Raw genomic sequence first — 25,393 nt, forward strand, 5'->3', positions numbered from 1 at the left:
CAACTGTCGGACTGACACGAAGCAGGAAGACTGGAGGGTCCTGCACTGCCCCGGGAAGAAACCAGCAGCAGAGCAAAGCAACAAATAAAAGGTGCACTCCTTAAAACCCAAGCAGGGTCCGACCTTCCTGGCTATCCGGCCCACTGTAGATCTGTACAGTGAATTTGACCAGAGGAGGGAGCCCTGGCTTGCACTTTGGGTGAACTGGTTGGTCCCACCAGCTCAGGGGAAGAGGATTCCTGGAGGATCTTCTCTGTCGTTGGAGTCTGAAAATTTGGACCTGCAGCAGGGCTTCACCGGGCGGTTCAGTCATTGTATGGGTCCTCTTTTGTCAGCTCCTCATTGGTTCTTTCGTTCCAGTAGTGACTCTGCCTGTCCAGACCCAGAGACCTGCTTTTTATGCAGTTTTCCCCCATTCACACAGCCTGGCTGTCAATCACACAGCAGGGTGGCTGTCCCGGTCGGACAGTCACCTAGCCAATCAAACAGGAGTGTGACTTGGGTTACCAAGGGAACCCAAGGCAGGGGTCCTAAAACCCCTCCCTCACATCCTGCCTACCCAGACTTTCAGGAGCCTAAGGAGGGCTTCTGCGTAGAAGCCCGCAAAAAGACGGTGAACAAAGGAACAAAACCTGGTTTGGCATGCAGAGTAAAACACGAGGAAGACATTTTCAAAAAGAAATGGTGAACAAACCCAGCCGGAACCGTATAAAAACGTATATGGTCTAGCGGGTTTAAGTTCGAGGCTACCGAGATAGCCTAAAACAATACCAAGGTTATTTTAGATAACTGCGGTAGGAAAAATAGGGTAGTTACCACTGCCACCAGCCAAGTCTTGGTGAAAAGGGAGCAAAACAGTGCTCCAAGAGAAACAGACAAAACGGGATAAGTATTAACCCTTTCCAGTACTCCATGTAAGAAGGTTTGTACTGGGTCTATGGATTTTAAAAGACTAATAAAGTCAATGGCAACTTTACATTTTCTGGGAGACAGTAGTCAGTCCCAGAAAATGGAGTCTGAGTTGGGAAGTCCAAAAGACAACCCTGTGTCACTGCACTGACAGTGCTGTGTAACACACAGTAAAAAGATGATGCCTATGGAGTAGGTGAGGCTCCACAGCAAATGAACACAGAAATGTTAAACACACACAGCAAAACACATGTAAGAGTGGGAAAAAGAGGCTCATACTCTTACCAGGTGGAAAAAAATCCTAGAAATCCAACAAAGCTGCTGGGGGACTCAGTAGGTAAGAGAATTTAGCCATTATGGAGAATTCTTCCTAACAGTGTGCAGAGCACAGGTTAAAATTCTGGCAAAGCCAACTCAGCCCTTTAGTCTTCTGAGTCTGATAAATGAGTACCAATTTAAAATAGGATGATAATTGAATGTAACGATGTGCTATGTTTGGTGAAAGCGCTATTTAAATAACAAATCATTATCATTAAAGCACTGTGCACTGATTTTTGAAAACTGCATTATCTCAGCAATTGACAATGTAGGGACTCTTCTTTTCATATAATGACAATACCTGACATGCAGCTATAATTGGCATAATATAGAAGTAACTGGCCATACAATGCAGTGGCATGGCCTATTATGTTTGTGTGTTTATAGTTTATTAAACAACTTTAACTCATTTTTAATCATGTACTTCATACATTCTAAAACAAAATTAAATACATTAATTCATTCAACTCAATGCAATATAATACCATTTACCGAATACCCATCAGGGCCTCCCTTTCAAAACCCCAAGATTACATTTCCTACTATTCATTAAATTACTCCCTTCCCTACTTCATTATGGTGGACTAATCAAGAAAAAACAATTCCCACCAACATTTTGTGTATCGCTATTAAAATATTCAATACAGCAATGGTCATTGAGATAGATAACCCATACAAGAGTCTAACCCACATTACTTTACTAATTAAATCCTCTTATATCCGTATGAACTCTCCCAACCTCATTTTCCTCGACCCTAGTGTTGCACTGCAGCCAATTAGCCAATGATTTAGCGTTTCTGCCTCCCTCTGCTTTCTTGCCAAGGGATTCCTTTAATGGGACCCCACCTTTATAGGGAGCAAAGTAAGTTAAGATGAAAGTGAATATAAATGTAACGATAAAGCTGCAGTACAACCACCAAAGTACACAATAGCTGCCGGTGGTGCAAGGGAGAATGAGACACAGACAGAGAGAAGCCTAGTCCCTGTGTGCAAAGAGGGACATTCTGTAGAGCTTCTGAAAAGCCCACACCTCACACAAGAAGCTCCAAGATCACCAGGGACCAATTGGGAAACCAGTCCCACTCAGGGGCCGCAGGTCACCAGTGCCATATGCGGCAGGCCTACTGGGAGAAAGTGGGCGAGGCTTTGTACCGTTTTTATGAATTTCCATTGCACATATATGCCCCAGGAGAGTGGGTGGGAAGGCAGGGGCGAGAGATTTAAACCAGTAAAGATAGGAAGAAGTGTGGATGGTTTTCAGTTGAGCTTTTTGGTGGAGGGCATCCAATAGAGAGGCAGGAGGAAGGAGAAAGCAGAGAGGAGTGGGTGAAATACATGGAGCAGGTGAGGTATTGGCTTATGAGTGGAAGTGGTTCTGAAGTTTGAGTGTGCTTGTTTGTGTGGCTAGTGAATAGAGAGGATAGTGTTGCCACAGCCGTTCTACCAGAACAAGTGACACCCACTGTTGATTTATTTGACCCCGCAATTCATCATCATAATCTTCCCAGCAAAATACCTAAGTGATGTCAAACGTGATGTCAAACGTGATGTCATCAGTGATGTCAGTGTGTTTATGGCCTGCACAGTGGGATGACTAGTAGTTAAGGGGGCAATACTTACATTGCCTGCTGAATTTCAAGTTTGTTGCGCATTAAACTGGCAGGAAGATTACATCTAAAGTTTTAGCCCTGAATTTCAAGGTTTTTGTTATCATAACTGATCGCATATGCAGAGTTATCAGTGTGCATCTTAGCTATCCATTATGGGGTTCATCCCATGGCACGTCTGTGGGCCACAGGATAAATCCTATGTCTATGATCAGTGAGTACTTTTCCTGTGGCATGGTTTTTGACCGTGCCCCATACCCCACATTTCCAAGTGAAAAATGAAGAAGAAAAGTAACTGGGAAAAGTAAGAGGATGATTAACGGTAACTAGAAAGATGCATAAGGAAGAGGAGGAGACACAGTAATGAGAATGCACACAACAGGCTCTAACAAAGATGCTTGTGAATAACTGGGACAGGGGTGCCCAGGAGCACCTGATTGGGATACATGGGAGCAGCTGTAATGGCGATACGTGCACGTGACTAGGATGCACTCGAGGCACTGTGACAGGGATGCGGATACGGGTATCTGACCTGCATGAACATGAGGCACTGACACGGATGCAGATGATGGACTGAGATCAGTATGCATGGGAGAGACCGAGAAGGGAAATGGATGCAACAGACTGCGTTGCGGAAGCACACAAGGGACTGTGACGGGGAAGTGTATGAGACACTGTGACGGGGATGCACTTGTGGCACTGTAATGTGGATGCATGTGGGGGACTATGACAGGGATGCAGGAGAGCGACTGTTATGGGTATGTGTACGAGGGAAAGTGATGGGGAATGCATGGTATACACATGAGCGACTTTGGCAGGGGATGCACAGAAATGATTGCGAAGTGGATGTGTGAGGGACTGTAACGGACCGTGTAAATGAGGGACTATGAAGGGAGAAGAGATACGAGAGACTGTGGCACAGGGCGCGTGTAACAATCGGCGACAGAGAATGCACACGAGGACTGTGACAGCGGATTCATGCAAGGGACTGTGGCAGAGGAGGCGTGCTGTAATGGCGGACTGCAATGAGGATGAACATTAATGCGTGACTAGAATGAGTCACTGAAATAGGGGTGTGGGATGAGGACGAGTGAGGCATGGTATTGGAGTACCAATGGGCTATTGGGACGAGAAAGAGTGAGGTGGGGCTATTACTGGACTGGACAAGACAGAGAGAGGTAAGGATAATCCTGGACTGGGTCAGAGAATATTGAATCAAGTGTAATTGGGGACTGGGATGAGGACTAGAGTCGCAGGGGCAATGAGGGACTGGAACTAGACAAGTGAGGGGGTAATAAGAGATGGGCAAAAGGAAGTGTGAGGTGGCCTAATGGAAAATCATTGGGATACTGGAATGGGGAAAAGCCATGCAGGGTAATGGCAGACTGAATAAAAGACGAGTTGGACAGGGTAGTGAGTTAATGGGATGAGGATGATTGAGGAGGAGCTTATAGGGGACTGAGAGTAAGACGGTTCAGGGGTGACAGATGCCTGAGATGTAGAGGCATGAGGCGGGGCAATGGCAGACTGGGAAGAGAAATAATGAGGTGAGGTAATAAAAGGGTCGGATGGGGTAATGCAGACTGGGATGAAGAATTCTGATACAGAGGTTATGGGGGACTGGACAGAAGAAATGTGAGGCTGGATATTGAGGTAATGGTACAAAGATGAGTTTGGCAGGGTAAAGCAGTAGTAATGAGATAATGAGACAATGAAGAATGAGGTGTGGGTAATGTGGTCCTGGAATTTGGAAGAGTGAGACCAGGTAATGGAAAGAGTGAGGTGGGGAATTGGGACTGGGGGGAGGAAGAAGGATGCTAAGGTAATAGAGAAACTGGGACAAGGAAGAGTAAGGTGGTGTCATGTGATAGTCGAACAAGGAAGAGTGAGGATTGGGTCCTGGAGGACTGTGAAAAGGGAGACTCTGAGTACTAATGGGATACTGGAACAGAATGGTGGTTTGGGCTAATGGTTAAATGGGTAGAGGAAGATTGATACAGGCAAATGGGGTACTACTCTATTGCACTGTATTCTAACCCATTTGTATATGTCTTGCATACATTTTAGTGCACTCCTGTACTTGACCCTAGGGATTACTCACCCAGTGTGAGCATCTGCATGGTCTGCACTTTTGATCTTGTATAAGTGTTTTATAACTGCAATTTGCAGAGCTGATGCAATAGTACATAATTTGTCTGCTGATATACAAGTACAAGTGTTGTGATATTGATAGCTTTAGCCAGATATTGCCTAGAGTCATGGGGGAAAAAAGCGAACCTGAGTCTGGGTGAAAACAGTGTGAAAAAAGTGAAAACTTATATGGTGAATCAAACAAAGGGATCACAATCAGTATTGACAACTACCTTAAAGACATGAAAAACACAGGTTTGGCAGAAAAAGTCACAAAACCACAGCGCTTGTATGAATAAACATTAAGAGTACACATAGGCTGCAGGTGCCTGAGAGGTGTGGGAGTACTGCCAAGTACAACCCACTGTTGTGGAAACAATTAGATCACGGGCAATTCTCAGTCGCACTGCGCCCAAGAGTGCAATATAGGCATGTGTTGCAAGTAATTGAAGAGAGATGTGGTTATAAGTCCGATGGATTTATTTGCAAAGTAGCCTGACATGTGTTTCGAGTCTAAACCCACTCTTCTTCCGAAGCTGTAAATGGGAGATGGGACCTAAGATAAATTGAATGAAGGACAGTGCCAGAAAACTCTCACACTGCTTCGCAATTGCGGTAATTTCAGCACTGCAGGAAAAGCCAAAGTGATGTGAAAGGAAGCAGCCCCTTTCACTTTGTTACCTTAAAGACATGTCAGGGAAATTTGAAAACAAATATTCTTCACGTGTTAAGGGAAACAGGCCTGATCTTGCCAGAGGGAACAGAAGTAACAACAGATAGTGCAGTCCTTTTTATTGACCTCTTGAGTACCTCGGAGAGCCAGGAGAGTGATCCTGTAACAACGAATGTTAGTTTAGTAGCAAGGGAGATAATTTGCCTGTATGTGTTACAACTAAATACCCAACAGGTAACCACAAAGGACAAACTAAACTCGAGTAACATAGATAACCTGGTAGGAGAAGGAGACATTCTAATATAGTCTTGTGTCTGATGTGGGAAAGTATGCGACAAGGTGGCCTTGGAAATCCATGACTTTAGATCAAGAGATTAGTCTGATTGCTGTAAGAGCACTGGTGGACCAATTTAAAGAATGTGTCAGTAAAATACTAAAAGATTCTTTGCAACCCATCTGTTTTAAAAAAAAATTAAAAAAATCAACCTTGTTTACCTTTTTAAATGTGATGGATGACATGACCAGGCAAACCAAAAATGAAATTGATGGATTGAAAATCAGTATGGGGCTCACATCACCCCCAGTAAATAACAAAGAAAGGGATAAGGTGGGAGTTGTAGGGTCAAATTGTAAAATAACGACAAGGGATACCACAGAAAAGGTCCCAAAAACTGGCCAACAGTAAATAACACCAAAGTTATGCCCAATGCCAATTGTAAGTCAAACCAGCGAAGGGGTGTACCACCTGAACACTGTGGTTGAGAATCGCCCACACAACTCCAGAGACAATATAACTACAACCAAAAGTGTAGAAGGGATGACACTGAAAACTCAGGGAGACGGTAAAGTGATCTTGGACCTCCCGCCAGCAGCAGCACCACTTGTGGGCATAATTGTTGGGGTTGATCCCCTACCTAAGGAAGCTTACAAAACTACAACGGGTCGGATGAACAAGGTTGCCCAATGGATAAACACACGTGTACAGGGAAAACAAATACATTGTGGCTCTATACTAATGGCAAGAAGGGTGGGCTGGGTTGAAGGCACAAAAACATCAATCAAAGGGGACTGTATAATAGTCTTCCTTGACTCCCCGCAGGTGGCATCTTATATACTGGGCTCCAATCTTAGACTTGCTTTTGGGAGCTCAACATACAGGGTGGTCCCATCGGTATACATTTACCCTGATATGACCCAGGAGGCTATAGGGGCAAAGGAATGGGCCAATGATAATTTTATTAGGAACCCTGTGGCTAGGACTAATAAGGGCCAAATTACAGCAGACTGGGTCGCAAAAAACTCAGCTGTTCCAAACTGCATTGTCACATCAAATACATTTGATCCCTTATCAACAATTGAAGAGTTGGATTGACCACAAATGAATCCAAGCCTAGTGGGTGAGAATGTTGTCCACAATCAGTTTCCTATAGGGGACCTGGCAGCAGAAGTAACCCAGGACTGCCAAGAAGAATGCCTGAACTTAACCGCACAAGGGGAAACAGTGTCAATGTGGTGTTGGAACATAGCAGGCTCTAAGGGCAAATTGAGTGACAAATCCATAAAAGAGAAACTTAATGGGTCTATGATTGTCTTTTCACAAGAGACGTGGGAACCAGAGGAGCTAGTAATGGATGGGTATGTTGTTTATCAGGTAAAGGCAAAGAAGGGGCCAATAGGAAGACACTACAGAGGTATGGCCATTCTGGTGAAGGGTTCACTAGCATGTGAGATTAATGAAATCAACATGGGAAAAGAGGGTCTGGTACAAGTCCTAAAGCTGAGCTCATTAGAGGGCCCCCCACTCTATTGTATAAATATCTACAACAGCTCATCAGTATAAGATGGTATTTGCCCAATCATAGCCCTCAAAGATGTAGCTGAATGTTTGTGTGAACAAAGGAGGGATAAAAATGCATTGATTGTGTGTGAGGGTGACCTAAACTTGAAAATGGGCAATGACCTGCATGAAGGTCTGTATGATGCAGAGGAAGATGAAGCCCTTGGTGTCCCCCCTGCCAGAAATGATGGACACAACGATGTGTGGTGAGGGACTCCAATTCTGGCAATGGATGATGGAGGTAGGATTGAGATCAACAAATGGTCAATTCAAGGGAGATATCCCGGGTGCTTTCACCTTTAGAAACATGAGAGGAAAATCATCCATAGACTACTTCTTGGTCTCGGTTAATACCTGGGGAATGGTGAAGTATTTCTATGTTAGGGGTGACCACTATAGTGATCATTGTGCTCTAGAGCTAACCCTTAATTGGCTAGGCTCTGGGTAGAGAGGTAATCATTTTGATCACATTAGAGAAATAGTCTTGAAGGAATGACTAACAAAAGCCCCATTGGGGAAAGGAATTGTAAAAATGAATATGTCCTTATTTGATACACTTTTGAATCTAGACACCAATCCAGTGCTTATAGTACAATCATGTGTGTGCCTGATAGGTAATATTGAGGCGTGATGCATGGGAGATTGTGGGGACAAAAGAAAAAAGGAATCTGCAGGTGGATTGGCACAACAAAGATTGTAGAATGGCTAAGGCGAAAATATTGAACCTACTTAAAAATCTCCAATCCTCCAAAATAGAGATTGTAAGGGCAAGGGCAGGATATAAAAAACAGATCAGAATGCTTAAACTAGAAATAGATAACCGGGTTATATCCCTCCTGAATACAAGTTTTAAGATGTTCAGGAAATGTCTGCTCTCCAAACTAGAAGAGTGGGTTATAGTGAAAGACATTCTATCACCAATACAGCTGGGCTTTAGGCCCAAACTGGGAACAATGGAACAATGCCTGAACCTATATTTAATAGTTGCTCACTCGCTACATATAAAACAGGATCCCGTATACCTGGCTTTTATGGACCTGAGCACTGCCTTCGACAAAGTAAACAGGGATAAACTGTTGGAGGTGCTGAAGTCCTATGACTGTCCGGAAGTCATATTGGACATCGTGGAAGCCCTTTACAAGGCCATTGAGTCGTGTATTCACTCGGGTAGCGAGGGCCATTGCACAGCCTGGTTCCCAATTAAATCTGGAGTCAGAAAGGGGTGTGTTTCGACACCCCTGCTACTTTCACTGTACATCAACTAATTACTGGAATTTCTATTAGGTTGCAATACTGATGCACTGCGAATAGGTAACACACCATTTCCAGTACTAATTCATGCAGACGATACCGTCCTCATTGCACGGCGCCCGAGAGCACTACAGACCCTGATAAATTGATTAAAAATCTTTATGAGTAACCTGGACCTTCATGTTAATACTACTAAATCTGCTGTAATAGTGTGCCTTAGGAAGAAAAGAACATGTAAATTCCACAAAATATGGTGCAATGGATTTATCATACCAAGGGTGTCCCACATTGATTATCTCGGGGTCTGCTTCAATGAAAAGTTTAACGGGCAGGCCCATGTACAAAAACAGGCCCCTGTAATGAGACAATTGGTAGGTGGCATCCATGGATTCATGAAGAACCACAAGCAATAACCACTCTGTATTGTGGAAAAAGTATATAATGCCAGTATAATAGGGGCAATTAAATATGGTGCTGCAAATTGGAGGTATGGAAATCTTGGCACGTTGCAAAAAGAGGAAAAAAGGTTTGTAAAATCACTATTGGGCATACCAATATCAGTGCCATATTTTGCTTGTCACAAAGAGATTGGTTTAGCCTTCCTAGAGGACCAAATTGTGTTGGAGCCTTGCAGAGTATGGCTACATATATAATCTAACCCAAAGGCGGGGCTTACGCAGATCTTGCTGAAGTACCTAATGAGTAAAAAGGATGCTAACAACATTGGCTGGCTAGAAAATATACAAAATATGTTGGGGAAAGTGGGTGTTAGCAACATACTTAATGAACCCGCACAAATACTAGAAAATAGCAGATGCTGCCTCCTGATAAAGAGCCTAACTGGGTACTCAATACAAAAGAGACGGAGGAAATAATGAAACCGTCAAATAGAAAACTGATGAGACTATCATCAATTAACATAAAAGAATACCTCATCTGGACGAACTGTAAATACCAAAGAGCATCTATCACAAGAGTATGTTTTGGATGCATGGACTTGGGTGAGCTCCATAGTCAGAGATCGGGCCGTGAATTTGAAGCCATATGTCCTATGTGTGATGTCGATGTCAGACTAGAGGACTGTAAGGATATTTGGCGTGTTACAGCACAGAGTACAGCACTACTACACAGGTAGCAAACAGCACAGAGTACAGCACTACTGCACAGGTAGTAAATATGTTGGGTATTTTGTGGAGATTTGGGGCCTGACGGTATTTTATTACCGCCGAAAAATAATTTAGCAATAATCACTCCTCGTATTCAGATTGGGCCCTGTACAACAATAATACAGTGGACATGCATTATTTCAGCACCCAGACATGCATATTTGGTGTGCGTGGTTGGTATACGTATTTGGTGGTATTTTGGTGAGCATTATTCCCTTGTTTTATTGGTGGCCGCAATGTCCAGAATCCCTTATCTTTGCTTAGATTTTTCGTGTAATCACTAGAGAGACCTCAGGCCTACATTTCAGGAATACCACATTTTCATTGTTAGTGATAGTGTGCCACCATGGGCAATCTCACTGACTTATTTACGACAGAGAGCTATATGAGGTAATTTCCACTACCTTATATACGGTAGGGAATTATGTCCAGAGAGTCTCTCTTCCCGTTGGCTCATGTACCTCCAACAAGCTATGCTACAATCACTCACAACTGTTCATACTGAATCTGATCATGCAAAATGACAATTGCACTGTTTAAAAATCTCCCCTCTTCAGCACTGTATTGGTAAATAGAAGACACACCACCCGTCTGCTTTCAAATATTTTTCTGTATTATAAAAGTTGCATTTAAACATGATCTCACTCTTTACAGAAATAACTAAAACAGCACAGTAACAGCTTTGTCTATGACACACTGCAAAGAGAGTGGCGGAGAACAGAACTCAAATTGCAACATTAGCATTTGATTAAGGCATGCACAGGAATCCTACACTGACTGCATATTCTCGCACACACTAAGCTCCCACACTTATGTAATTACCTTATCTGTTCAGTGAAGTTTTCTTTAGCTGTTCTCTTTCTGAGTGTGGCTCCCTTGAAGATTAACCCCCGTAAAAGGATCGCCTGCCTTCTCAAACCGGGGTCATTGCCTGGAATTCTCAGCTTTTGCAGATAGGAATGCTCCAACCAGGAAAAGGTCTTCCTCCCAGCTCTGCCAAATCTTGACTGCCTTTCTTCTTCCTCAAACTCCCCCCAGCAAAAACCTGATCACTCCCTCTAGCATGATACTTGCTATGACGCTGCTCCAATCAGAATTAATCACGCCATCTCCTCCTTCTCTACACAATGGCTCATTTTTATAGTAATACTTTGTAACCAACTGATTTCCTGTTCTTTCGAGCCCATTTGCTTCCTGTAATTATGTGGACAGGGCAGCAGAGAGAACAGAAAAAAAAATGGATGTGCGTTTAAAAGTTCACTTTCAGAATAGGCCTAATTCTGCAGTGGAGACACATTTTTATGAGTGGATTATGTTTCATTAGTCAGGTTAGTTGTCATTAAGGTTAGTTATTATTTTCAAATGTGTCTCTCGCACCATAGGCATTTCAGGTGAAAAATAGTGTGCATTTTTGAATGTGCACGTGTACTTTTAACTGTAAAAATAGATTTGCATCTTATATGTTAAAATCGTTTTTGACTGAATGGCCTGTCTTTCCTTGTTAATCTGGTAACACATATAGCAATGCACCGCACCCTTGTGGTGGTGCAAAAAAAAAAAAAATTGCTACCTGTGCAGTAGTGCTGTACTCTGTGCTGTTTGCTACCTGTGTAGTAGTGCTGTACTCTGTGCTGTAACACGCCAAATATCCTTACATATACCCTCCTTTTGTTTTTAGAATCTGGCCCCGATCCAAGCCAATTCCTAAAAACAATTTGTTCTCTCTTTTTTTTTACAATATAGCAATCCAACAAAATGAATATTCATGTGCATCAATGAAAAATTTGCAATCAACACATTCATCTGAGTTCATTAGTTTACAAAATGTTCTACATTTGCCTTCTCAGTGGAAGTGGCATTACTCTAAGTTTAGATTTTTCAAGTCAATTTAAAACAATGAAATAAAACAACTAACCAAAACAAATAATTAATATAACAAATTAAAATAAATAATTAAAATAATAAATACGTGGAACTCCATATGTCAGCACTCTTGTCTGTCTCTGATATGTCCCGACCAGTGATGTTATTTGGTTCATTCGAGTACACTTTCATCTTGGCAATCTTAGATCCATAGGAGTCATCTTTTTCAGCATTCTGGTTATCTTGTCTTCACCTCCACCTGGAGGCAGGCATCTTTTGGTCTTCATCCAGGGGACTCCAGGACTCCATCGTCTCCCGTGGCCTCTGATCCCGGAACCTCCGACCAAATAATGTCAATTTTCTAAATTAAATAGAAAATAAACAAATTAAGTACATAGCACAATACTAACTTCACCCTGTTGCCAAAAATAAAACATGCTTGGTAAAAATATTTCGTTTTTCTTTTTCTGAAATTAAACACAAGTTAAAAAAAAAAAACAAGCACACATAAACAGCATTCAATATTTAATACATTTTCTCTCTGCACACCAACCATGAGCTTCCATTATATGTGCATTTATTTATTTATTTATTTATTTATTTATTTATTTTACATTATATATTTTTACATATATTACAGTGTTTATGTACCATCATAACAATCAACTTTTTTTTTTTTTAACTTCTTTGTCACTGCCTCCTGATTACACACATTTATTTTCTCTTTTCTTTGTTCAAGGGACTTTGGACTTTATCTGTCTCTACATGCTCAAGCTGCCTGATCTCATGTCTGGGATGGCATGGTTTGATTTGATTTACATGGACAAACTGCTCTATTGCTGTTTCACCTTCATTTTTCAAAATTTTATACACTACAGGAGAGACCTTATCTATAATTCGAAATGGCCCCTGCCAGGCTGCTAGAAATTTAGAATTTTTCTGTTTACTTTTTCCAAAATGAAACTTGTACACCTGATCCCCTACACTGTATTCCTTTACTGATGTCTTTTTATCATAATATGACTTTGCACTGTCAGCAGCTCTTTCCAGATTTCTCTGCACAAAAGCAAATGCATGTTGCAAATGCCTCCTCAGTTCATCAATATATTCATGAACTGTGGATGCACTCACAAGGGTTTGCTCATGTGTTCTGTATAGTAGGTGTTGTGGTAACACCATTTTCCTACCTGTTAAGACCTCATGGGGGCTAACACCTGTTGCTTTGGCAGGAGTCGACCTGATTGCCATCAAAACCAATGGTAAACGCAAATCCCAGCTGGAACCTGCTTCTGCCACAAATTTCTTTAAAATATCCACAACAGACCTATTGCTTCTTTCAACTGTACCTGAAGACGCCGCCCGATATGCGATATGTAGTTTCCTTTTCACACCTAGTATTTGCCATACCTTACTCATTAGAGTACTTGTGAAATGACTTCCTCTGTCTGACTCAATTCTTTGTGGCAACCCAAACCTTGAGAACACATGGTTCACCAGCAATGTGGCTGCTGTTTGCGCACTACAATCTGGTGCAGGAATGCACTCAATCCACTTCGACATCAAACATACCACACCCAAAATATAACGGTGTCCCCTGCTCGACCTTTTTAAAGGACCTACATAGTCTATTTGCAAATCTGACCATGGGAGAGTTAGGCCCCTTTTCATCAATGGTGCTCTATGCATTGGTGAAGCAGGTTTAAATTGGGCGCATACTAGACATCCTCTAGTATATAATTCCACATCTTGGGACATATGAGGCCAGTAAGCATAATCTTTTAGTATTTCTAATGTTTTTTGTGAACCTCTATGGCCTGCAGTTATGGCATCATGTGCATGGTGTAGCATTAGTCCTCTGAATGAAAGGGGTACTACCCACTGTATTTGCCCTGTTATGGACTCTCTAATCATGAGTCCATCCTGTAATCTAATTCGTGTTTTGTTCTTTAATAACACCCTCAACTCTTCTTTTCCCATACAATCATTTTCTGTTAAAGGATTTTGTTCAGGATCTATCAAATGATTATAATAGATTCCCAAAATTTGATCATTCTTTTGTGCCTCAATCAAATCTTGGTCTGGCGTGTCATGACTCCACTGCACCACCGGTTGATCTACCTCCTTTGGTGCTTTGGAACGTGTGACTGCATCAATTTGTATTTCACCCATTAAATAATCAATAGGTAGCAATTCTCCCATCACAGCCCCAATCTTAGCCAGGTGGTCTGCCTTATCATTTCCCTCCTTATCCTCTCCTGGTGTTTTTAAATGCCCACGAATTTTTCTCCAGTATATCGTTAAATTATTTTCTGACACCAATTTGTCTATGGCTTGTATCATTTTTCCATGTTTAAGTGGCTTTTTGTTGCATGTAACCATGCCTCTTGCTTTCCAACCAGGTAAATACTCCACAAAGCTATTCCGTGCATAGTCAGAATCAGTCACCAGGACAATTTCACTGAACTTTTTATCAACTGCAGTAGCAATTGCTTTATAAATGGCTGCCAATTCCGCCACCTGACTGCTCCTATCTCCAATCCTCATCCCTATACTGGGAACGCCTTCACATTTCAACCAGACATTTCCTATTCCTGCCACTAATTGTGTATTACTGTCATTTTCAATGTGAAAAGCACAACCATCCACATATACAGTTGGCAAATCCTTGCATGTTTTTTCATCAAAAGCTTTGTGTGGTGATTGTTCAAATTCCTGTAAACTAGTTTCCACTTCCATTTCATTTGGTATTTGTTCAGCTGCACAGTCATGTAAGTCAGCTAACCCTTGAGCAATTGGGCTCTTTTTATTTTGTCCATATCTCACTTCTACGGGAAAACCTTGTAATGCCAGCGTCCATGAAGTGATTCTGGATTGTGCTAGATTGCCTGATCTAATTCTTTTACTCTCTAAAAATTGCAAAGGTTGATGATTTGTTTCAATAATCACCTTTTCTCCCTGAACAATGGGGCGGAAATGTTGTAGCGCCCACACAGTGGTTAATAGGGCCTTTTCACATCCATTAAATTTCATTTCAACTTGGGAAAATGCCTTGCTTGCATATGCAATGGTTTTGTGATTCAAATCGTGTTTTTGTGATAACACTGCTGACATACAATGTTCAGAAAAACCTATTTCTATAAAGAAATCCCTGTCCTTTATGGGGTATGCTAAACATGGTGCCTTTACAAGACATTCCTTTAATTTAGCAACTGCATCAGACTGCCCTCTTTCCCATTTCCAGGGAGTATTCAGTTTAAGCAGTTTAGTCAATGGTTGAGTGATTTCTGCATAATTTTCAATGAACTTTCTGTTATAGCCTGTCATCCCTAATAAACTTTTTACTCCTTTCACATTTTTAGGATCTTTTAATCTTTGTATGGCCTCTATTTTCTTCCTTTGTGGATTTAGCCCATGTTCAGTCACTTCATGCCCTAGAAAGTTCACTTTTTTCTTGCACCATTCTGCTTTTTGCAAAGATACTTTGGCGCCTGCTTTCTGCAATTGGCCAAGTACATGTCTTATTTCATCAAAATGGCTTTTCAGGCTTTCATTTTTTATCAGGACATCATCCACATAAATTATTGTTCCTCTTTCCGCTGCATCCGGCATGGCCTTTCTCAAAAATATGCCAAATTCACTCCCACTATTGATGTACCCGAATGGAGCTCTACGCCAGGCATATTGAGTCCTGTCAAATGTAAAGGAAAATAAGTGTTGTATCTCCTCTGCCAATGGCACGCACCAATATCCAGAGGTGAGATCTAATGTGGTAAATACATTTGAACCATGTATCTGAGCTAGGCCCTGATCAATGAATGGCAGTGGCCATCTAGATATTGGTACTCTTTTATTTAACTCTCTTAAGTCTGCACACAGCCGCCATTGACCATTTGGCTTTAACACACCTAAAATAGGCGTATTGGATGTGCTATGAATGGGCCTGATTATTCCCCGTGATTCCAAATTTTTAATAATCTCTGCCAATGATTCTAAACATGCCAGCGGTAGTCTATACTGGCGTACAAACACTGGATTTCTGCTACAACCTTCTGGTAGTGTGGCCACATGTAAATCAGTTAAACCACAATCATAAGCATCTTTTGCAAATACATCCTTAAATTCCATAAATATTTCCCTCAGGTCGTCCCTATCCTTATCGCTGTCACATGCATCCGCTAAGGAGATCTGCTCTTCTACCATTCTGGAAAATTCTGGAAACTCTTCTGGTAAAGGAATCTCAGCGCTTTCCTCTAACTGTGTGGCTGTGTCTTTTTGTAGAGCTGCCACTTTTAAATATTTTGGCATATCAGCTTCCACTTCAATGGGCTGATTTCCTGTTTCATTTTCATTTAAATTAAATATTATGCAATCCTCTTGATGGCAGCACACTGTCTCATTTGAATCATAAGGATACACAGAATTAATTTTAAATATTCCTTTGGGCTGAGAGTCCAGGTGTTCTGGCAACTCGCCCTTGGCATCTACATATTTTTCAGGAATATTCCCAATCACCATGTTATTTAAATCTGCCGTATAGTGTGATTTTTGTATAGCCATTCCTAATGGGGAGTTTTCCTCTAAATGAATATCCTGACAACCTTTATTATTTACCATGATTTTTATAGATCCCTCACCAATGTCTACCAATGGAATGTATTCATAATCCAGGCCTTGCTGTTTTATGGATTCATTCAGGCATACAAATGCATCAGAGCCTTTCATCTGCTGTCCATTTTTGCATTTCAGTGTTATTGCAAACTGTTTTGTAAATGCAGGAATAATAGTATTTTTCCTCATTTGTAATTCGACTGCATAAGGAACCAGTTGTGCACAATGATAAGCCCTTCTTTTGTCTTCAAATTCAGGTGCCGGACCACCTAGGCGTGACCATATTTTTTGATTAAGGAAATCTAACACCATACACATTCTGTGCATGATGTCATTGCCCATGTAAAATTCATTTTGTGCTCCACTCACTATCCATACATTATGGTAAATTATTTTCTGCCCAATGCTAATTTTAAGCATGCATCTGCCTGCAATTCGGTTTTCAAAATCTGGACTGTCCAACCCAGAAACATATTGGTTTTTAATCCTAAATTTCGGGATTTCCTCCCTTTCCATTATTTTTTGCAACAATTTCTCATTAATGAAACTCCTTTCATGTTCAAGCGCTAAAGTGGCTTTTATTGTTTTAAGATAATCATTTATACCAACATGAACCCATGGTTGCTCATCTTCCATGTGTATTTCTGCCAGAGTGGTAATGTGTTTTTCTGAATCTGTTTTAGGAGCAATATTCTGTTTGCATGTTTTCTCTTTTAAATAGAAACGTAATGTGTGCTCATCTATGGCAGTCTGCCAATCTTTCCTTGGGTCCAAGTATATTTGTACAGGTAGTTTTTCATTGTCGCTCTGCATTTTGTCTTGACACATTAATATAACAGTGACACTAGGTATGCAGCTATTCTGGAGATGTACCTCCACAGCATCATTTGTTTTGGCAATGGTGTGACATTCATTTATATTGCTGTTTTGTGATTTTAGTTTCTTAGGCCTCAATGGTTTTTTGGTTAAGGACCACAGCACTCCATTCACCCCATCTATGAGAGGAGACAATCTTTTCAGGCAATCTGTCCCCATCAGAAATGGAATTTCACAAATAGATGTGATCAATACCTCTTGTTTCATTCTGTGCTTTCCTATTTTTATGTCAACCTCAGTTACACCTATGATGGGCACCTCCTCCCCATTAAAGTTATGCACTGGGCCTTGATTTGCCTTCACTGTGATCTGACTCTGTGGAAGCCTCCCTTCATTGATACTCTTTACCAGCTCCTTGGACATAATTGTGGCCTGTGCGCCAGTGTCAATCATAGCAAAGGTGTGGCATTTTTCTTCTACAGTGATGGGTGCATAATATCTGTCCTCAACTTCCTCTAATACACATAAGAAATGTGAATTCTTACTGATTTCAGGGCTCACCTTTCTCAGGTCTTTTTCACTTTTGGCTAAGCACATTGGTAAATGAAAAGACATTTTTCCCTCCTTTTTACCCATTTCTGTGCGAGATATTTTATTCATTTCTCCATGTTCATAGGTTTTTTGGAGTGTGGCCACTGTTCGCCCATCCATCTGGGTAACATCAGAAACCACGTTACAATCCTCCAACTGAACATGTGTAACAACATCATTCAGCAATTTGTCATTTTTTAATTCTGTGCATTTGTGATCATTTAGTGTGATACCAGCCCTTTCAGCCTCTTCAAAAATATGTGGCTCAAAGAATTCTTCAGGTGATTGACTTGTACCCTCCTTGTGAGTATTTCCTTTTTCTGTCTGTGTTTGGTCATTGTTTAGCTTGCCCAGGGAAGGAGCTATAGCATCCCCACTTAATCCCTGTCCACTGGTATTCCCCATGCATGAGTCATTTTTCTTAAATCTGTCCCTTTGTTCTTTTGGAATTCCTAATGTTTCTTTTTCATTTGTGCAAATCTTTACTGTTTTATTTAGCTCTAAGTTAAACCGTACCTCTTTTTTAGAAGTATTTGCACTTTCTGTCACAATTTCATTTACTGGTACTTTCATTTTTAATCCATTAGGCATCTCAGAGTCGTTATGCAAAATTATATCAGAGCAATCTGTCATTTTGGCACTGCAGTTATCATGAGTACTTAGTCACTTTTCGGAAGCCCCCCGGTCATTGCCATGGCCATCAGCCCCCTCTTTGGAAGGTTGTTTTTGCACTGTATAGAGCTTTCCTATTTGCTCAGCTAACATTTTCACTTGGGCCTCAAGGCACTGGAACCTTTCCATCTCTCTAGGATCCTCTTTCTGTGGCCTAGGTCGATGTTGGTTGTTTTCCCCCTGATTGGATCTATTCTGATACCTCTCAGGTGATTGATGTCGGTTGGGATGGTTTCTGAACTCTTGATTCATTTGTGGAGGGGAGTGGGTTGCACCCATCCTTTGATTATAGTCCCCTGGTGGGGAATCATTGTACTGGCGTGGACTGTAGTTCACGTTTTGCCTCATGTCCTGTCTCTCAGATTGTGGGTACTGGCCCCTATGTTGATTTCCATTATCAGTAAATCGATCCACATATCGGGGCCTATCCTGATTACCATATATCATGGTGTTGGGATCAAACCTACTCTGTGTCCCCAATGACTGGTAGGGACCATCATTTCTTTGATCTTGATTTTGTCTCTGGTTATTGTTCATACCTGCCATATCAGGCCGATATCCTACCCGGGGTCTATCCCCTAAATACCTAGGGCTGATGTAGCTCTCTCTATTACTAGGATCATGTGTTTGGAACATTGGTACAGGAAATGGCGATCTTTGTTGATTACCCCTTTGTTCAGGTGTCACATTATTTTTACCTTGGCTTTGAGCAGACTCAAGGGACATTTTGGCTGACCTGATTTCCATTACTGTGGCTGAGGGTTCTTTAGATTTAGGCCTAGTATCTTTCATTTTATCACTTTCTCTACCCTGACAATAGAGTACCTCATATAGCTTTGTGCTTTGATGTACAATCCATTCAAGGGACTTGTCACGGTCAAATTCACGGACCAATTGGGATATGATGTCTTTCTGTAGCCCATAGAAGTATGCAGTTTTAAACTCATTGGAATTTGAGTCAAAAGATACATCAAAGCGAGAGAATGCTCTTTTTAAGTCTTGTAAAAATTGGCGAGGGGATGTATTAGGTCCAGCAGTAATTGTGTACGCGACTTTCTTTGCCTCCTGCAATGACTGAAAAGGAGAAAAATGACGCCTAATTTCTTTTTCAAACTCCAGCCATGTCATATTCTGCTGTTCATTTAATCCCCTTATGATGCTGGCCGTCGGGGCATCTAAAGTTAAATGAAAATATTGTCTGTACTGTTCCTTAGGTATCTGGAGTGCTTTAAAAATGTCATGCACCGCTTCTAAGTGATCCTCAATGCAGCATTCACCTCCCTTTTTAAATGGTTTGATCAGGGCTTTAATGGATTTCATTATTTTTATGGGGCTACTTGTTGCAATGCATGGAATTGCACTATTTTGTGATTCAATCCTATTTTCAGGTGTATGATATTGGTGGCTGCCCCCAATGTGAGTATCAAATCCCCCAAGGGCGCTGCAACCAAGTTCAGTCACCGGCCCAGTCACTGGAGCACTAGCTCTTTGGGCAGAGCTAGAATTCACCTCCACTCCATTGAATGTTGTACCCTGCCGCCTCTCCTGGGACCTGGGAATGCACATTTGCTGTTCTAAGTCCTTACACTTTTTAAGGAGTCTGGTTGCTTCATTTTGCAAATAATTATTTTCATCACTCATTTTATTAATCACCTCCTGCATTTCGCACATTTGCATTTGGCATTCATTGAACTCTTTATTTCTCTTGTCTCTTTCTTGGATCATTTTAATCATTTCTTGTTCTGCACTCTGGAGATCACCTTCTTTTTCACAATGTTCTTTTTGTAAAATCTGCACTTCTGAAACAACCTCATCTTTATCCTGCCTAATGTGATCCACTAAGGCTTTTAAGTGTGCCAATTCTTGCTCACTATCTTCAAATTGTTTCTTGCTTTTGGATAACTGAGTATCAAAGTCTCTGCATTTTAATTGCATGTCTTTTTGGCATACATCCAATTCTGCTCTCAACATTTCCTGATTTTTACTTGCCCCCTCTAATTCAGTCTTTAACCTGTTAATTAGCTGAGTATCATTCTCTTGCATTCGCAGGGACTTGTTTAAAATAAACCATATTTTGCCGCATAGCCGTATTAAACAGTCTTTCTCTGCACTTTTATCGGCTGCATTCAATAATCTTGTAAGGCAGACCTGAATTATGCTGCCTTCTGCAAAAATATTGTCTAGTTTTTCTTTCTGCACCTCACCCTGAATGCGGTTACTCCATTCTAACGTGCTATTCGAAGACCAATTCCCATGTGCAAATAACTTTGCCTCTAAATATTGCACTCGATCTGAGAATGTGGTTTCCCTTTGTGACATTCTGAAATTCGTTTTTAGTGGCACACTGCTATTATAAAATGGGTTCACTTTAATGTGCAAATGGCAGTGTGAGACACGCTTGCCACGCCCAGTAGGTACTCTATGATCACTTTCCCGGCCTGCAACGCACCATAAATATGTTGGGTATTTTGTGGAGATTTGGGGCCTGACGGTATTTTATTACCGCCGAAAAATAATTTAGCAATAATCACTCCTCGTATTCAGATTGGGCCCTGTACAACAATAATACAGTGGACATGCATTATTTCAGCACCCAGACATGCATATTTGGTGTGCGTGGTTGGTATGCGTATTTGGTGGTATTTTGGTGAGCATTATTCCCTTGTTTTATTGGTGGCCCCAATGTCCAGAATCCCTTATCTTTGCTTAGATTTTTCGTGTAATCACTAGAGAGACCTCAGGCCTACATTTCAGGAATACCACATTTTCATTGTTAGTGATAGTGTGCCACCATGGGCAATCTCACTGACTTATTTACGACAGAGAGCTATATGTGGTAATTTCCACTACCTTATATACGGTAGGGAATTATGTCCAGAGAGTCTCTCTTCCCGTTGGCTCATGTACCTCCAACAAGCTATGCTACAATCACTCACAACTGTTCATACTGAATCTGATCATGCAAAATGACAATTGCACTGTTTAAAAATCTCCCCTCTTCAGCACTGTATTGGTAAATAGAAGACACACCACCCGTCTGCTTTCAAATATTTTTCTGTATTATAAAAGTTGCATTTAAACACGATCTCACTCTTTACAGAAATAACTAAAACAGCACAGTAACAGCTTTGTCTATGACACACTGCAAAGAGAGTGGCGGAGAACAGAACTCAAATTGCAACATTAGCATTTGATTAAGGCATGCACAGGAATCCTACACTGACTGCATATTCTCGCACACACTAAGCTCCCACACTTATGTAATTACCTTATCTGTTCAGTGAAGTTTTCTTTAGCTGTTCTCTTTCTGAGTGTGGCTCCCTTGAAGATTACCCCCAGTAAAAGGATCGCCTGCCTTCTCAAACCGGGGTCATTGCCTGGAATTCTCAGCTTTTGCAGATAGGAATGCTCCAACCAGGAAAAGGTCTTCCTCCCAGCTCTGCCAAATCTTGACTGCCTTTCTTCTTCCTCAAACTCCCCCCAGCAAAAACCTGATCACTCCCTCTAGCATGATACTTGCTATGACGCTGCTCCAATCAGAATTAATCACGCCATCTCCTCCTTCTCTACACAATGGCTCATTTTTATAGTAATACTTTGTAACCAACTGATTTCCTGTTCTTTCGAGCCCATTTGCTTCCTGTAATTATGTGGACAGGGCAGCAGAGAGAACAGAAAAAAAAATGGATGTGCGTTTAAAAGTTCACTTTCAGAATAGGCCTAATTCTGCAGTGGAGACACATTTTTATTAGTGGATTATGTTTCATTAGTCAGGTTAGTTGTCAGTAAGGTTAGTTATTATTTTCAAATGTGTCTCTCGCACCATAGGCATTTCAGGTGAAAAATAGTGTGCATTTTTGAATGTGCACGTGTACTTTTAACTGTAAAAATAGATTTGCATCTTATATGTTAAAATCGTTTTTGACTGAATGGCCTGTCTTTCCTTGTTAATCTGGTAACACATATAGCAATGCACCGCACCCTTGTGGTGGTGCAAAAAATAAAAATAAATTGCTACCTGTGCAGTAGTGCTGTACTCTGTGCTGTTTGCTACCTGTGTAGTAGTGCTGTACTCTGTGCTGTAACACGCCAAATATCCTTACATGGCCCGGTGGAAAAGAGGGGAAGGGCACGGCGGCTTCGAGCAGAGGCCCCGGACACGGCTTCCCCCGGTGGCAGCGCTCCCCGCCCGCTCCCTCCGCTGGAGGCGCGCGGCGGTGCGGAGCCGGTGGTAGACGGCGCCGCAATGAGCCTAGCTCCCAAGGAGCTGTCCAGCCTGCTCGGGCTGCTCTCGGAGGAGGCATGCGCCAGCAGCTTCGAAGCGCTGTCTACCGCTTTCCATCACTGCTTCTTAAAGGCAGAACACTTCCGTGCCAGCTCGGTGTTGGTGATGTTGCTACAGCAGCCTGATCTGCTGCCCAGCTCTGCACAACGGCTTATCGCGCTTTACCTGCTCTGGGAGATGTACCGCACCGAGCCGCTCGCCGCCAATCCCTTTGCCGCCATCTTCGCTCACCTGCTTAATCCGCCTCCTCCCGGGCCAGAGGAGCACGAACGGCCGCTCTCAGGATTTTTTGCCTCCGATAACACCACCTGAAAGGTTTTTCCTGTCTCAGCTGATGTTGGCACCACCAAGGGAACTATTTAAAAAGACCCCTCGGCAGATTGCTGTAATGGAAGTCCCAAACATGCCCCAATCCGTGGACATTAGTGGACTTCAACTCGCCCTTGCAGAACGCCAGTCTGAGCTTCCAACGCAGAGTAAGGCAAGCTTTCCCAGCATTCTCAGTGACCCCGATCCTGACTCCTCAAATTCTGGATTTGATAGCTCGGTTGCCTCTCAGATTACAGAATCGTTAGTCAGTGGACCAAAGCCACCAATAGAAAGCCACTTTCGACCAGAGTTCATCCGGCCTCCTCCTCCACTTCACATTTGTGAGGACGAACTGGCTTGGCTAAACCCCATCGAGCCAGATCATGCCATCCAGTGGGACAAGTCAATGTGTGTGAAGAATAGTACCGGTGTGGAGATCAAACGAATCATGGCAAAGGCCTTCAAAAGTCCTTTATCTTCCTTACAACAATCACAGCTGCTTGGAGAATTGGAAAAAGACCCCAAATTGGTGTACCACATTGGCCTCACTCCTGCAAAGCTGCCTGATCTAGAGGAGAATAATCCATTAGTGGCTATTGAAATGTTGCTGAAATTGATGCAGTCTAGTCAAATCACAGAGTACTTTTCTGTCTTGGTCAATATGGACATGTCCTTGCATTCAATGGAAGTTGTCAATCGGCTTACTACAGCAGTGGACCTTCCTCCGGAATTTATTCACCTTTATATTTCAAATTGTATCTCTACTTGTGAACAAATTAAAGATAAATATATGCAGAACCGTCTGGTGCGTCTCGTTTGTGTTTTTCTCCAGTCATTAATCCGAAATAAAATTATTAATGTACAGGACTTATTTATAGAGGTGCAGGCATTTTGTATCGAGTTCAGCCGGATACGAGAAGCAGCTGGACTTTTCAGATTGTTGAAGACCTTGGACACTGGGGATACCCCATCGGAAACTAAGCCTTCCAAATAAATTACTTTTCTGGATTTCCCTGCAGAAAAAAATCACCATCAGTGGATGGAGTTTTGTAAATCACGTTGTATTTCTTTTGTATATTTTAATTTTAAAAACTATTGTTTGGAACGTAGTCTGATACAGTGTAAACTGCATTTTATGCACTTGTTAGGAAACAAAGCAATAAATATTGCTTTTTTGAATACAAGAACATTTTAAGGCTAATCAAGTTTTTAATCTCGTTCAGCATTGATAATCTGATTATTTCTTGTTTTAAGTGAGTGACGCATATGCTCTAACGTTCAGCCCTTTAACTTGCTATTAGCTGTCGAGGATGTTAACCCCATGTAAAGAACTGCAAAGTAGGGCTCCTTTATCTGGAAAATATTGTACACATTGTAGACAAATATATATTTATATTTTTGGGTGACCTGTTTCAATATGTTTTGTAACTGATACAGTGAAGAAACCTGAACCACAGTAATATAGCATGTAAATAACGTTTGAAAGAAAAAAAAAAAAAAAGCAAAAAAATAAATAAATAAATAAATAAATTGCTACCTGTGCAGTAGTGCTGTACTCTGTGCTGTTTGCTACCTGTGTAGTAGTGCTGTACTCTGTGCTGTAACACGCCAAATATCCTTACAGGACATAGCTCACTTCTTATTTGTTTGGTCCGGACTTGCTGATACGAAATAAAGAACTTACCTACCTACCTGCTATGCCAATGAAACGTATGGTGGCGCAATAGTGTATTAAGATAAGGAAGTGTGAAGCATGGTGCTAGAATACAAATGGGGTACTAAGAAGGGGTATGTTGAGGCAGGCTTAATCGATAATGGAATGAGGAAGAGTGAGGCAGTGATATTTCAGAAAATAGTGTGAGGAAGAGTGAGATGGATAAATAGGGTGATAGGTTTACGGAAGAGTAAGGCGGAATAATAGGGTATTGAGATGAGGCAGCGGCAGGGATTTTTGGCTAATGATAAACAGGGATGAGGAATAGTTATGCAGGTTAATGGTGTAAGCTGAGAATGACAAATTATGAAGGGGAATGTGTATTATGATGAGGGAGAGTGAAGCAGGCTACTGGAGTACTAATGAGGTACTGGGATGAGGAAGAGTGAGGCAGGGTAATGGAGGACTGATATGAAGAATAGTGAGGTGGGGTTCGTAGGCATCTGGGACACAGAAGATTTATGAAGGACTGGAACTAGGAACACTGACCGGGACAATTAGGGATCTTAGATGAGGAAGAGTGGTGGAGAATTAATTGTGGTCTGGAACATGGAAGATTGAGACCAGTACTGGGGAACGGATAGAATGGAAGAAACGATAGAGTGGAAGGAACGGATAGAGCGGATGGAACGGACAGAGTGGAT

The 25,393-nt window shown here is 41.7% G+C and overlaps 1 pseudogene; it reads left to right on the forward strand.

The window, feature by feature from the left end:
* The first annotated feature begins 22,565 nt into the window (after nucleotides 1-22,565).
* LOC138569460 (CCR4-NOT transcription complex subunit 11-like) lies at nucleotides 22,566-24,441 on the forward strand (annotated as a pseudogene).
* Nucleotides 24,442-25,393: the final 952 nt, after the last annotated feature.

This window comes from Ambystoma mexicanum, chromosome 2q (genome assembly GCF_040938575.1).
Source record: "Ambystoma mexicanum isolate Mex_15411 chromosome 2q, UKY_AmexF1_1, whole genome shotgun sequence".
Taxonomy (NCBI): Eukaryota; Metazoa; Chordata; class Amphibia; order Caudata; family Ambystomatidae; genus Ambystoma; species Ambystoma mexicanum.